The sequence below is a fragment of the Equus caballus genome, chromosome 3, assembly GCF_041296265.1.
Source record: "Equus caballus isolate H_3958 breed thoroughbred chromosome 3, TB-T2T, whole genome shotgun sequence".
In the NCBI taxonomy this organism is placed as follows: Eukaryota; Metazoa; Chordata; class Mammalia; order Perissodactyla; family Equidae; genus Equus; species Equus caballus.
Genome location: NC_091686.1, coordinates 111015890 through 111032204, shown reverse-complemented (window position 1 = coordinate 111032204; position 16315 = coordinate 111015890).

Here is a 16315-nt window from a genome sequence, read left to right as displayed (position 1 = left end):
TAACAAAAATATGTAAAAAATTGAAAATTAAAGTAATTTATTTCTTGTGGCCATAAAGCTCTAAATATTTTGTAGTTTTTGGTGGATTAGAATCTCAGTTCAAAAATTAATATGTAATTGATAAAAACAACATAAACATATTAAAATGGTGCCAATATACATTAAATGTAAAAGGTAAAATTTTGTTTAATGTGTCTCTTGTTGAGATAGGTGGGACTGGATTATCAAGTTTTGACTAAAGGAGGTTTTGCTGATGTCCCTATCTTGAACTGTTCTTTTGTTGGATACATCAGAGATTTCTCTTCTTTAGAGCAATTAACCAGAGTTACATTATGGATGAGAAGCGAAGGATAAGTGGTTTGTGAAACAGGAAGTGAAGAAGGAGATTCTACTAGTCGCTTTCTCAGACAGTTTTAGATTAGGAAATATAACATATATTGAGGATATGGAGATTGATTCCCTAAAAAGTGTCTGTACACATTTAACCTCGAAGTGGAGGCAGTTTCCAAGAGGAAGCAAAGATAAATAAGACTAGTAGAAGTTAAAACACAGAACATTGCTTTTGTGTATTTTTAAAATATTTTTTGTTGCTTTCTCTAAGTATAAAATAACCATGCAAGTCAGAGAAATTTCTACTGCATAATAAATTTTAATGAACAATTGAGGTACAAACATATACATTTAATCCCAAGATTCTCTCATGAGCACTATGATAAACACTATACTTTGTGTATTATACTTTTAAATGTATTTCTATGAATCTATTTGCATTTTAAGCATTTTTCACTATATACTATATGTTTGCAAACAGATTCTTCTTCTCCAAGATAAGAATTTAAATCTGGGCCGGCCCGGTGGCGCAGTGGTTAAGTGTGCATGTTCTGCTTCTGGGAGGCCTGAGGTTCGCCGTTTCGGATCCCAGGTGCGAACATGGCACTGCTTGGCACGTCATGCTGTGGTAGGCATCCCACATATAAAGTGGAGGAAGATGGGCACGGATTTTAGCTCAGGGCCAGGCTCCCTCAGCAAAAAGAGGAGGAATGGCAGTAGTTACCTCAGGGCTAATCTTCCTCAAAAAAAAAAAAAAAGAATTTAAACCTACATATTTCTATCAAAGAACAAAATTTTATGTCTTTATTCATTATGATTCAGCTCAAAATATATTAAAACTCTCCATATGATGTACTTTCCCATGAAATTTGTATAAACGTTATTCAATTTCCAAGCAGTTTAGGTTTCTTTTCAGGCAGCTCTCGGTATCCTTTTGTCTTTTCTCAAACAGCAACGGATATGATGCTATTAATATGCAAATCAGATTGCTACAATCCCTCCAAGTTAAGGCAACATAGATTTTCACCACTCACCATTATTTTATGTATGGCTAAATTAGAAAAAATGTTACCATGTAATACAGCACTGATCACAAGACATACCTCTATTTCACTGACGTTAAAATGTGAAAAACAAAACAAAACCTATGCCTTAGAACTGGTGAAACGTATTATTGTCTCCTCAGCTCACAGCTCATAACCTTCAACCTCTTAGCACGTCCACAGTAATTACGTCGCCTGCAAAGCTGCCCTGTAATCTACCAGTTCTTCCTCCTGCCTTCTTCCCTCTGTCCTTACATCCTGCCACATCCCCGTCCTCGTGGAGTTCTTGCCACTCTGGCCATTCTGAACGTGCTGTGCTCAGAGACTCCAGATAGACTCCTGTCTGGGGGTCTTTCAAATAGCCTATTTCTTCTGCCTAAATGTCAATTTTCTTTCTGCCAAATTGCCATGTGACTTACTGTCTCACCTCTCTCAAGTCTTTACTCAGCACTCATCTTCTCAATGAGACCTTTCCCAACCACCTGATTCAAAGGTGCAAACACCTGTTTCCTCTCCTGCCTTCCCCTGTCTTCCCTCCACGTTTCCTCTCCATTGCCCTTGCCAGAATTCACCCAACTAGAGAAAAATCCCACAGACTGCTCCCACTTATTAGTTTCCCAGTGGAGTACCTCTTGGTTATGAATACCCAGACTTCACGGAGTACTTTTGAATGCAACATGTTTGGCCATTGTTTAAAAAGAAAAAAATTATGCCCATAAGTCTAATACAACGTTTTTTTAACAAAACACTGTGTATAAACAGTCTTGAGTTATATTCCAAATACAACTGGCAGAACATTAAAATTTCAAGAATTGAGAGTTGAATGTCAACTAAAGACATGTACATTATGATATTACATAGCCAGAAGCTATTTATTAAAACAATATCAATTATTTGGTGAGCAAAAGCAGTGTTTTAGGTATTTTGCAACCCAATGTAAACATGTTATTAATATTTAATAACTGTGTTTTAATTATGTTGTAGGATACTGGTTGGGTTTTGGGGTTAATATGTAATATGTTATGATTTTCCTGATTTAAAGTAATTGAAAGTACATTCCTATGAAGATAGAATTCCCATGAAAAAACATCTTGTTTTAAGGAATGGATGAGATGATTAGTGATGTTAAATGTGAGATTCCCGTATGTATTTAATGTATTGATTTATTATTATTATTGCTAGGATTAGTAACCGTTTTCCTCAAACAAAAGCCCCATGAAGGGCAGCCTTTTTGTCTGTTTTATTCACTGCTATATTACTAGAGCTAGAATGGAGACAGACACATGGTTAGAGTTTAAAAAATATTTGCTGAATGAATGATTATTGCTGGCCTCTGAAATTCCTGCTTTTATACATCACTTTGTAAACAGTCAACCAACTGAATTAATTTTTTATTGATTTATGGTAGTTTTCAGTTAATTCTTATATGTTTTCCAAGCAGAATATAGAACTATTTGTAAGTGATAATTTTGTTTTCTTTTTTCCAAAAGTGTTGCATGTCTCATTTCATTGTCTAGAGCTTCAAAAAGACCTTAAGCTTAGCTTTTATAGCAGGCATAAAAGCCTTAGTCTTAATTTTAATGGATTTTGTTTTAATGTCTCTGTTGGTTCATCAGTATGTACGGTGTTAATTTGTTTTGGTTAATACTTATCAAATTTAGGAAGAACTTATTTTTTATTAATTTATAGAAAAGTTTATGTTTTTGAGCGGAATGATAAAGTTTTATCAGAATGTTTGTATAGTTTCAGTTTTACTCCTTTGAGGTTAAGCACATATACTTCTTGGTTCAACCTTTCTTTCCTTGGATAAATCCTAATTGGCATTTACATATTATTATTTTTTAACATTCTATTAAAATTGATGGTATATCTGTCACTATAGTCTAGATTATTTTATAGCTAAAGACAATCTCAAACATCAGTGACTTAAAGCAACAAAGACTATCTCACCCCCACAAAGTCTGCTTGGGTCTAGGTGTGTCTCTGGCGCCACTGTCCTCCAGGTGTCGGGTCATCGCTGTATCTGTGTATGAACACCGCAGCCTCAGTCTCCAGAGCAGGGGGAGAGGGAGATGAAAGATCAACGCTGGTAAGCACTGCTGCTACCCAAGGACAATACTGCTTCCTGCTCACATTTCACTGGCTGTAGATAGCCTCATGGCCATGGCTAAATTCGAGACATGGAAGCAAAATTGTTCCATGTGCCAAGAAAGAAGGAGGAGATGAATATTAATGAACAGTAGTGAAATCTGCCACAATAGGCTCCAGTTTATTGACTATGTTTACACATGAATTTTTAAGTGAAAATTGTATGTAACTTTATCTTTTGGGTCGTCTTTGTCCAATCTAATTATTAGGAATATGCTAGGATTATAAAAGATGTATGACAATAAAATTGGATTTCTATTTTTTTCCTATAAAGATTGCAAAGTTTGCTGATTGCTGTAGACTGAATCGTGTCCCCTCCAAATTCATATGTTGAAACCCTAATTGCCAGTATGGTGGCATTTGGAGATGGGGTCCTTGGGAGATAATTAGGTTTAAATGAAGACATGAGGGTGGGGACCTCATAATGGGATTAGTGTCCTTAAAAGAAGAAACACCAGAGAGCTTGCTCTCCCTCTCTCTATCTTTGGCAGATGGACACGGTGAGAAGGTGGCCATCTTCAAGTTAGGAAGACAGCTCTCACCAGAACCCAGCGATGCTGGCACTCTGATCTCGGAATTCCAGCCTTCAAAGCTGTGAGATAATAAATTTTTGCTGCTTCAAGACACCCAGTTTTTGGTACTTTGTTATGGCTTCCCTAGGACACTAAGGCAGCATAAACCAAGGAAAACACAGCACCTAGTAGGTCTCTTTGGATTTGGGAGGTGTGTTAGTCTGCTTGGACTGCCCTAATAAAATACCACAGACTGGGTGACTTAAACAATAAAAATGTATTTCTCACGGTTCTGGAGGCTAGAAATCTGAGATCAAGGTGCCAGCAAGGTTGGTGTCATTCTGATGCTTCTTCTCTTGGTTGGTATGTGGCTTCATCTCACTGTGTGCTCATATGACTTCTCTCTCTATTCAACAGACTAAGACAGGGAGCAACACACTCCCTATCTAAGAATATTGCTGCAATCATATACTGAATGATACAGAAGGCTCCCAGCTTTGAGTGGGACCTGGAGCAGAACAGGGCACTGTGGCAGGTCTAGGCCAAGAGACAATCACCTCTGCTGTTGTGTCATATGATCCTGCAGACTCGGTGATGTTGGAAGTATGAGTAGTGTGCAACGATGCAGTTTGGAGTTTATGGCAAACTCCAGTGGGAGAATCATAACACAATCTCCTGGGGTTCTGGAGTAAGGCCATGCCATCTACCACAGATGATTTCCAGCCATTTCAGAAACAGCTCTTGGTTGTTATTGGGCCCTGGTAGATGTGGATCATCTGACCATTACGTACCAAGTGACTCTTTGGCAAGAGCTTCTCATTATGAGCTGGGATCTGCTGTACCCACAAAGCCATAAAGTCAGACAAGTCTAGCAGCTGTCCGCTAAGGATGGAAATGGTACATCTGGGATGGAATGTTAGAAGGACCAGAGGGCATGTGTATACTACATGTCACCCACCACAGTTGCACCAGGGCTCCTTCCCTGGCTTGCACCTATGCCCTTAAAGGGGTTCTTCAAAAGAACATTTGAAGGAGGAGGGAAAAAAAGTGAGTTTGGTTTATGAATGGATTGGCTTGGTACATGGGTGAAGCTGAAAATAGGTGATAGATACATTACAGCCCCACTCAAGGGTGCCTCTGAGGACAGTGGAGTGAGGATGGAAGATATTCTAGTTGATAGAGATGCAAGCAGAGTACCTACTCATCCACTGGATGTGGAAGGAGCAGGGGCCTACGGGGAGACAATATATAGATTTCTGGGCAGTGGCAAATGGCCTGACCCTCTTGTAGAGGGCCTGGAAGGAATAGGACTAGAAAATTAAAGACAAGGATGTTTGAGATAGAAGCATGTAGATGGACATATGAGGGTGGTCACAAAGTGTGAAGATGTTTGTATCGTCTGTTAATGCCTAGCAGAAAGCATCTACTTAGAAAAATCATGCAGACTAAATTACTCTAACAGTTACCATTTGAACACCCAGACCTGGCATGATGGGCACATAATTGGAGTGGCACGGAGGCAGAGATGGAGGCTATGTATGGTCCCAACTGCATGAACAACCTATTATGAAGGCAAATCCAGGTATTTCTGCCTATGAGTGTTCAATTTTTCAGCCACAGAGATGAATATTGAGCCCAAATCTCCATATGAGGCTGTTCTCCTAGGAGATGGTCTGACCACTTGTGGCAATTTGAGAATATCAGGCCCCTTCCATCTTCAATCAGCCATTCATCTATTTCAGATTAGGATTGCTTTTCTCGCCTACAGTGTCTTAGCTATTACCACTATCCAGGTGCTTATAGAGTGCCTGCTCCACAGTCCTGGCATCCCACACAGCATAGCCTCCAACCAGAGGAACTCCTTAGTGAAGGAAGTGCAGGAGTGGGCCATTGGGTCCACTGGTCCGATCAAGCACTATATCATCCAAAAGCAGCTGGCCTCCTAGAACACTAGAACAGCCTTATAGCTACAAAACTGTTGGTGGAGTGCTATCCTTTAGGATGCAGTATATCTGTTAAATCAGTAACCTTCATATTGCCTGGTGTCCACACAAAGATAGGAACATAAGTCCAAGAACCAAGCTGTGGAAGCAGGAGTGGCCCCATTTACCATCACCTCCAATGACACGGTAAGAGGTCTTTGTTTCCTTAACCCTGGGCTCTACTGGATTGGAACTCCTATTCTCAAGAGGGACCAACAGACACAGCAAGGGCCCCGTTGAATTACAATTTACAGCTGCCACCAGGGCATTTTGGATTCTTTGTGCTCAGAGACCAGTAGGCAAAGAGAGGTGTTGCTATTCTGGCAGGGCAATTGACCCTGAGCAGGAGGAAAAGATAGAGCTCCTTATACACAATGGTGGCAGGGGGACTATATGAGGAACCCAGGTGAACTACTTGGTTGCCTCCTGGTGCATAGTCCCATTGTAACTATGAATGGATATGTGCAGCAACTCTGAACTGAGAAGGATATGGCTATCAGGTGTTCCAGTCCTTCAAGTATCAAGGTTTGGGTCACACCGTTAGGGTAAGGACCAAAATTTGCCAAGATGATAGCCGAGGGTGAGGGGAATTTAGAATGTCCCGTAGGGAAGGGAGAAGGTGAGTGCCCACTGGGCTCTGAGATCAGCCACTGCCACAGGGGCTGTTGTTCATCCTATTAAACTCCTTTCTCCAAGTTTTTCCTTCAGGCCAACACCTCCCAGAGGCTGTGATGAGAGCCGTGCACGGGTGTAGATTACAGGCAGTTCCAATTGGAGCTGGTCTTTCTGAAAGAGGCTTCTTCTAAATGTTAGCATTTTGTGGGAAAGGATAACTCATCATTACCACCCAGTCTGTTTATAGCCTGTGAATAGCACTTTTATGGTTATAATAATACAAACATATTTAACCATGTTGGGAAGCAGGAGGTAATAAAAATACATGTGAGTGTATGTGAGAGTGAGAGCATGTGTGCGTGTGTGTGTGTGTGTGTTGGAGGCTGACGCAGGAAACAGAGCTTAATCTTCATTTTCCGCAGAAAAGTCACTAGATAAGACCCAAAACTGAAAAAGCAAGTAAAAGTAAGAAAAGCACAATATGGAGGAGAAAGCTAATAAGAATATTCAGCTCGAAGAATTGAGAGAAACCGTTCTGGGGAAAAGGAAATGAAGTAAGAGTAGATTACTCTTGTTTTAAAAGAAGAAGTATTCTGTTTTCTTGAATATGTGCATGCCTGTTTATGACTGAAAACATAAAAAAGAACCAAAGGAGAGATGATTACTGAGAAATTATAAATTCTTTAGGATGATTTTGCTGCTTCTTAATCCTTTGCTCTACTTCTTTATAGTGAACAATTTAGGATTTTCAATTCAGTATTATTAGTATTAAATTATAAATTGCAATATCATTTATCTTCTGTTTCATTTTTAACTTTATATTTGTAATGATTTGATAACTGTATTAACAATATTTTAGATGTAGCCATATTTCAGTTGTTTCCCTCCCTCCCTCTCTGTCTTCTTCCTTTCTTCTTTCTTTTCCTTCCTTCCTTCCTTCATTCACTTGTTCTTTCCTTCCCTTTTTCTTTAAGTTTAATTTTATCATTCTCCAGTTCTTTACTTTGACTTATCTCTACCAACCTGGACTAAACCTTTGGATATATATATATATTTTTGAGGAAGATTAGCCCTGAGCTAACATCCACTTCCAATCCTCCTCTTTTTGCTGAGGAAGATTGCCCCTGAGTTAACGTCTGTACCCACCTTCCTCTACTTTATATATGGGATGCCTGCCACAGCATGGCTTGATCAGCAGTGCATAGGTCCATGCCCAGGATCCAAATTGGCAAAACCCTGGCCACTGAAGCACAGTGCATGAACTTAAGTGCTACACCACTGGGCTGTCTCCACCTATGGAAATTTTTAATAGTATGTTCAGGGAAGGCAAATGGACGCTTGCATCCTGGGATAAAATTTCAGAGACAACGTTACACAAAGATGTTATAGCATGGAAAACACTGTATTTCAAGCAAGTGAGGATAGTGTGCTCTGGTGATTGGTGTCAGATGACTTGAAACTTATCTTTAGTGATGTTGATGGCACTGATATTGAATATATATATGAACAATTAGGATAAAATAGATTCACAATAGTTGAAAAAGAAGTTATTTTAAATTCATACATTCTTTACATAAAATATTTTACATGTGAATGTATAAAATATTATAAATTAATTATTGCAAGTGTGTATTTGAGTGCTTTAAACACATCCATGCAAATGTATATCAACTTTGCCAAAATTTTACCTTTGGATATTCTCCTTGAAGAAAATGTTCTCAGTCTTTACTTAGGGATACATGGTTTTGACTATTCAATCTTCAGATGACCCAATGAGTTATCATCTTTGCAATGCAAATGAACAAACCCAGGCTCAGAAAGTTAAATTTATGTTGAGTGTCACACAGCTGATAGAGAGGGAAGATAGGTTTTGAATCCAGTTCTAACTCACATCCAAGAATGCCTTAAGACATCTTAACATTAGCTATATCAATTTCATTCTTTAGGGGAACCAGTTTTAAAATCTGAGCCAGGGACCAGAAAGGCTGGGCAGAGAGAGTTTCATTTACAGGACAGTCTTAGGTTGAAGTGTGCAGTAGGGCTTCTGGGAAAGAAGGCCAGAACTTTAAAGAGGTCAGCACTCAAGAGAGCAGGATATGGTAAAATACATCAAACCTCTGAGCAGATAGTACTTAGCTTATCATTTTCTCATAAAACAGTTTTTGCCAAAGCTTCCACCTCCATCAAGGCCTTCTCATGATTCTGCTCTGCTGGAATGCTTTCTCTGACATACCTACTCCTTCCTCTGAGCTCCCTTGTGCACATATCTGGCATCGTCATCATCATCATTATCATTGTCCAGTAACTAACATAGCAATTATTTATTTGCATCTAGCTCCACACTGGATTGTAAGCTCCCTGAGGGCAATGTTTAAGTTCTTTAAAAGCATTTCTCCATACAGCCTAGCTGAGTATTTAGGACATAACACGTAACCAATAGTGGAGCTGGGATTTGAACCCTACTCTGGTTAGTACAAGAGTGAATGAATGATAAACAGATTCCCTTGAAGGTTTATGTGGGCCATGGGGGTTAGTACATCTGACATGAATTTTCCTTATTTTGACATTTTTCTCCTGGACAAAAAATTGTGTGATGTTTCCTAGAATGGAAGATTACATTTCAAAACTCAGGAGATAATATAATGCATGATCATCTATCATTCTGTAACTTGTTTTCCAGAGCGAGTTGTGTTTGTCGTCTTGAATATTTGGACCTTACATTGAGAACATGAGGCATTGAGATATTAGGCTGGGGCTTAAAGGATGAGCAGCATATGGTCATGTGGGAGGGAGGAAGCCCAGACTTCCCATTACTCCCCCTGTGAGACACTTAAGGAAATTTCTTCTGCTCTTAATCTGCAAGCTCTTAAAATTACAGAATCAACTTTCCTATTAGACACCTTGACATAATTGAGTGAAAAAGAAGTAATTGTGTTAAACTGATAGTAGAAAATGAGCCCCAGTCGATGACTCTGTAGAGGTGAATGTTCTGGACCGTCAGGGCAATGTAGTGCTACCAATTGTTGTTTGATCAATCAATCTGAAGGAGCAGACACAGGGTTTACTTTGGAGACTGTTTTTCTGAAGGATTTACTGCTTAGATGTTTGAGAACCAATGGAGGTTATGGTAAGCTGATGCTCCCCCCAGGATGTGCTGTTCTTTCCATGGCCAGTCATTTCTATTCATGTTACAGAAACACAACCACAGACTCTAAAGAGTTTGTTCTAGGAAGTTACTCAATTCTGCACAAACCAACATTTCTACGCTCTCCTGTAGAGACATCTCAAACGTGCTTTTCATCCCTCACACCTAATTTATGCAAAGGATCTCTTGCCCTGGAGGCTGTTCTGTTTTATGATGAATTCACTTTGATGACAAGTGAATGTGGCAGGTGTTTCAGGAAGCACACACAGCAGCTCATCCAGGGACAGTTTAACTTGAAAATTCTCTCTCATGTGTAATATCTCTGAGCTTTACGTTTTGGTTGAAATGTGTAGATTTTGTTTCCTTTTTCATCTCTTTCTATCTGAAACATTGTCTTCCTAACTTGTCATGGGCCTCATTGTTGGGCTGGGAGTGAGGAAAACTTTAGGTTGCCTCTGCCAAAAAACAGCCACTTGACCCTGCACATGTCACTGAGTAAACTTCTCTGTGCCTCAAATTTTTTTTGGCGAGGAGGATTGGCCCTGAGCTAACATCTGTTGCCAATGTTCCTCTTTTTTCTTGAGAAAGATTGACCCTCAACTAACATCTGTGCCAGTCCTCCTCTACTTTGTATGTGGGATGCTGCCACAGCATGGCTTGATGAGTGGTGTGTAGGTCCATGCCTGCGATCCAAACCCAAGAACCTCGGCAGCCAAAGCAGAGCACATGAACTTAACCACTATACCACCGGGCCAGCCTTGTCTGTGCCTCAAATTTTGAAACTTTAATACGAGTTGGTGGTAGTGAGGAGGGAGGATTTGATGGGATGATCTCTCCATGGCTTCAAATATCACCCGTTTGCTGAGGATTTCCACATATGGATCCTCAGCCGAGTTTTGGCAAACATAGGTGGACATCTTCAATCAAATATTCCACAAATACCTCAAGGCCAGCATGCAAAACTGAACTGAGCATACTAACAGTTTTCCTGTTGCCCTCTGTGGTTGTAAATAATGGCGCCATTCCCCTAGTTACCCAGAGGGATACTTAGACATCATCCTTAATACTACGTTACCTACCACAGATAAGTCTGTAGGAGTTTTGTCCTAAATTTCTCCTCTTTCATGGCTCCTGTGTTTGATTGGCCATGATGAACCTAAAGATGGATCACAGTTTAACAAAGATAATATTTTTGTAATACTTTTTAACATATTTTCCCTTTGAATAGCTACAACTTTTTGCTGTTAAGACTAGATCATTAGATTGAAGTACAACATGAGAGGGACATGACATAAGGACACAGAAGAGAGAAAAGGGAGACATAGAAAGCTCTTTTCTGGGTTGGGTGTCAGACAGAGAAAGGGAAATTGAAGGGCAAAGGATGGGGTGTTGCTTCCCACTCATCCGCTTTCAGAGGAGCTTTATTCTCCACTCATCAAGACATAGCCTGGGGAAATTCCAACCTTGCATTTAGCGAGACATTAGTGGATTCTGATGCATGGGAAGTAGTTTTACACATGACTAAAGATGGTAACTAGATAGGTTTAGTGGCATCCCAAACCACTGGAGACATGAGGTTGGGATAAGAAGGTCAGAGGGGCAGGGACTTTGGTACCTAGAACTAGAAACTACGGCACAGATATCAATAGTACGTAGAATGTAAACACAATCAGGCAGAGATTTCTGCCTCTTTTGTTTTATTACTGTATATTTACAGAACCTAGAACAATGCCTGGTATATACTAGGTACCCAATATTTATTGAATAAATAGTTGGGACAAGATACCCAAAAGGACCAGATGTGATCCATCACACTTCTGTAGACATTATCACAGGATAGCCAGAGGCCAATCAGGGTAAGGGACATTTCTGGGGGACAGCAGAAGCCTCCAGTGCCAAGACTAGGGCCTGAAGCGGATGCCAGGTTGGTATGTAAGTTCCCCACTGCCACCTCAAAACTTAGTTTTAAATTAAGGGCAGGGGATGGGGAAGCAAATCCTGAGTTATTTGTGCTTAGACTGATAAAATAACTTTGAAATACCAGAAGAGTGTGAATTGTCCTTAATTGACTATTTTAATTATTTTTCTCCTATCTATAGGAGTAGAGACTTGAGAGAACACGAAATCAGTTACAGAAAAGGAAGTTATAATTTGTAACTCAGACCTCACTGCAGTTGCTACCATCTTCTGCATTCTCTCTGCTGTTGGTTTTGTTCCTTTGTAAAACTTTTTAATGGCTCTACGTAACATGGGAGAAAGTCGAGCATTCAGACCCCCGATGGCTTCACTCTGTCTTCAATCTCCTCTCTTGATTCTTCTATATCTCTTTTGCGTTCTGCATTTCAAGGCCACCATATTAGGCACCTAACCTGGGGAAGAGTGACCACAAATACCTGATCCAGTTAGGGGCACTCTCTTCTGATTCACATGAAGGTGCTATATGGGTTGGTGATGGCCAGTTCCCCATTGCCAGTACCTACATACCAGCACATTCTTTCTCTCTCTCTCTCTCTCTTTCTAATTCACATACAGACTAAACCCTAAGTCATGTGGAACTATTTGTATTTCCCCCAAAGTTCATGAAACCTTTCGTTATACTGGTTCTCCATCCATCTGCCATCTCTTCACCCCTTCCGTTTTAGTGAGGATGTGTACATTTAAAATATTCCAACTAAAATTTTACCTCCTCTGTGAATCCCTCCCTTTCTTGTGCCTAGTGGCATAATGAGGTATTCTCTCTTTTGTATCCATTTCTACCTTGCGCATGCTTCTACCCCAGCAGCATTAACACCATTTCCTTTTCTTGTTCAAATAATTAGGGTTGTACTCAGTTCTTTACAGCCATGGGTCATGTCTTAATCATCATTGTATTTCTAGGACCTAAAGTGATCTCTGGTGCATAAAAGGACAAAATAATGTTTCTTCAATAAATATTCTCTACAGTTTGTTCCAGCTCTAATGAGCTGATATTAAAAGAATAATGGATTTTAAGATTAGGAAGACAATTGGATTGAGTTCCTAAAGAAACCTCTTGAATCTCAGATTTTCCCTGATATTGATGAAACTTCTCTTAGGTTTCTAGACCTGAGATAAGTCAAATTGAGTTGCAGCGTAAAGAGGTGCTGCAGTGGACAGGATATGACTAGATTTGAGTTTCAACTTTCATTTCGGCGACACACTAACTATGCAACCTTGGGAAAGTCACTGGTCATGTTTGACTTCAATTTCTTCTTTCATTTAAGGAAAACTAATAGCTGTCTTCAAATGGTGGTTATGAGTACAAAATGTGCTGACGTATGTGGATGCTCTTCGGAGATTGTAAAGCTATGTTGTTTCTCAGGATAATGCCTTTTGGGTAGTTGCTTGTCCCCTTTCACTCCTTTTTCAAAGCAGAAGCAGAAAAACAAATCCTGGAATAGGATTTGGAAGATATTGATTGGGAGAATAAAATAAGAAACATTTTTGTAATAACTAGTGCTACAATGATTGCTGAGATTGTCTTTCATTTTATAATGAAACATGATTCTGTGAAATGGTAGTTAGCTAAATGTCAAATGAAGGTTATTCCATTAAAATGCTGTTTTAGTCCAATCGAGCAAAGACAAGCACACGCCTCTATTACTATTACAGAGTGCAGCTATTAGTATTTTTTGTGTTTATGCAATTTTCTTTGGCTGGAGGAGTTTCTGCTCTTCTTTATTCTGCCTTCCTACAGCAGAACAATTTGGCTGGGAATCTTTGTGTTAGCAAAAAATGACACACTTCAATATACAGTATATATTAAAGTAACTCTATAGTGCACTATGTGTGTATTTGTGTGTGTGTGTGTGTGTGTGTATAATTCTAACCTGTTATTTCAAAACGCGATGATGTGCTAAGGAATAAAAACATATGTAGTGCTCACTCCTGATACTGAGTTTGGTGAAAAGCAGCACGCTCTGTGGCAAGAACTTGCTGTAAAGCCGGAAGCTGAATATTTGCGTCAGGTGCTACACTTAACTAATCAGTTTAGGCAAATAATTTAAACTTTCTGAGTCTCGGTTTGCCTACCTATGAAATTAAATTCATATTGCCTCAGCCTTGTTATCTCTTACTTGTGGTAAGGTGAAAAATAATTAGGTAACTTTAAAACTGAAATGTACAGTAACAGTGAAACAAAGGGTATTATTATGAAGCGCAGAGCGTAGCCTTTGGGGCAGACATACTGGGTTCATATTGTTTCTCGCCCAGTTGTTGACTGTACGACCTTAGGCTGATTAATTAGAACAGTCAGTCTTCTGCAGTCCCGTCTGTTAAAAAGGGGAAAGGGATTTGCCTTATAGAGTTGTTGGGAGGAGTCCAAGGGGTGACGCTTGTAAAAGGCCTTGCATACAATGGACATTCAGATATTAGCAATCCCAGGACCCTCCCCTTCAACCATGCCGCTAAATCCAAACAAAGCAAGTTTTTTTGTTTTTCTGGGAAAATTAGTTGACTATATTCTGACTTGTAATGCCCATAACTTGTTTCTGATGATAGTTGTGACACTTTTTCTTTTTTCAAAAAATGAGGTAGCCGTGTCCACACCGTGTTAAATTGTGGGCCGCCTTTCCTACTCATTGCTGGTTCTTTTGACACATCAACTTGACAAAGGAGTAAATAGACACGAGTCAAATTCTCTCTTAGAGTCACATGCTGGTGTAATTTCCCAGCACATTCCTTTATGAAAAATGAAGAAAAGACTCCTTTTATTTCTTTTTATTTTATTTAGGAAGAAGTTAGAGGCTAGAAGAATCTGACAAAATAATGGATATGATAGAAATATTTATTGCTAATCCGTCACATATTAGCTCTGTATTCCTTGGTGACAAGTACAGAGCGATGGCTTCAGTAGCGGAGTAATGATAAATATCTTCAAAAGGGTCCATTTCCTCTGTCTTTGCAGGACGTCAATGGAAAAACTGTTTTATGTCTACCGAATGGAGTCAGCCCCACTTCCACTACAGCTCTTTGTCTTCTTTCCCATTCATTTTGCTTCTTCAAAACTTCCATTTCTTGCATATTTCATAATATAGACAGATAAATATGTGTATATATACAAATATAAATATACATATATATACATGTATATGTGTGCATATATTTCATATACGTATATACATACAATACATGTACAGGTAGATATATGTGTATGTATACATATACATGCATATATAAATATACATTTATACATGTAAGTGTACATATATATGTACATGTATACATACATACATGTGGATATATGCGTGTGTGTGTGTGTGTATGTATATATTCAGAACTGTTGGTAATTGGTATTTTCTTTCATAAATATTCTTTTCAGAACTTCCTCTAAAACAGCCCATGGGTAGGTCTGAACTCTGCTCTATTCCCAGCCACCATGACAAATGACTGTTAATGGTGTGCCATGGAATTTCCTTCCTAATTTCTCCTTGTTTGAAGAAATATGATATATTGGATCCAAACTATCTATGGAGGGATGCATGATAGACCTTGACATTTCCAGAACCAGAGAGACACTTAGAGGCTCTCTGTTTAACTTCTCTTCAGAGTTCAGAGAAGAAAATAGTGGCATTGGAGACTTTTGGGGCTGTGGCCAATGTAGAGTGTGCAGAACCCCAGAGTTCCAATCCAGTACTGCCAGCAACCATCACTTTTTATTTTTAAATATTAAATTAAATATTAATTTAAATATTTTTTCTGTAGTTTCTAATGGTAGACATTATGAATATTTTCTAAAATGAAAATATTTGCAGCAGACGACAATTGCCAAATGGATATTCTTATCCTAAATGTCATAAAACGTGTACCTTAGTAGAAAGATTAGCCTATTGGTTACGTGAACATGTGACTATCCATCCTTCCATCCAACCACCTACCCAATCACACTTATGGGACATTTACCATGAGTACAAATCTATGTCAGGGTTGAGAATGAATATAATGATGAAGCCCTAGTCCATGCTCTGAAGGTATTTACAGCTTCCTGAAGGCTAAAAGACAACCACGCAATGAGCCATAGTTCAGGGTCAAATACAGTAAGCGTCTTGAGAGAGGCTTAGTAAATTATCATTGGTATGGAGAAGGAAACATTACTTTAGCTAGGGCTCAGCCTGAGTAAGAAGGATGCCTTGAACCAAACACTAAATGGGGAAGATAGTTAACTCTGAGAACATACTGGATAAACATACAGAGACAGGACAAATAACGAAGAGTGAGGAATGTTGGAGGGCTTTGTGCATGAATGAAGTAGTGAGAGGTAAAGCTAGAGAAGTAGTATGGGATTTCATCTTGAAGGGCACTAAATGCCAGGACATAGAGTTTGATTATGAGGCAGGGGGAGCTGTCATGCAATGTTCCATGCATAATGGCTTGTGGAGGAAAAGGAGTCAATGAAAACTACTCTCCAGAGGGGCAAAAGTGTCATATGAGCTGAGGGAGTGGGGAATGTTAAATAAGAGATTGTAAATAAAGACTTTGAATGAGGGTGGTATGATGGAAAGACATGCAAACATTGGAGTAAGT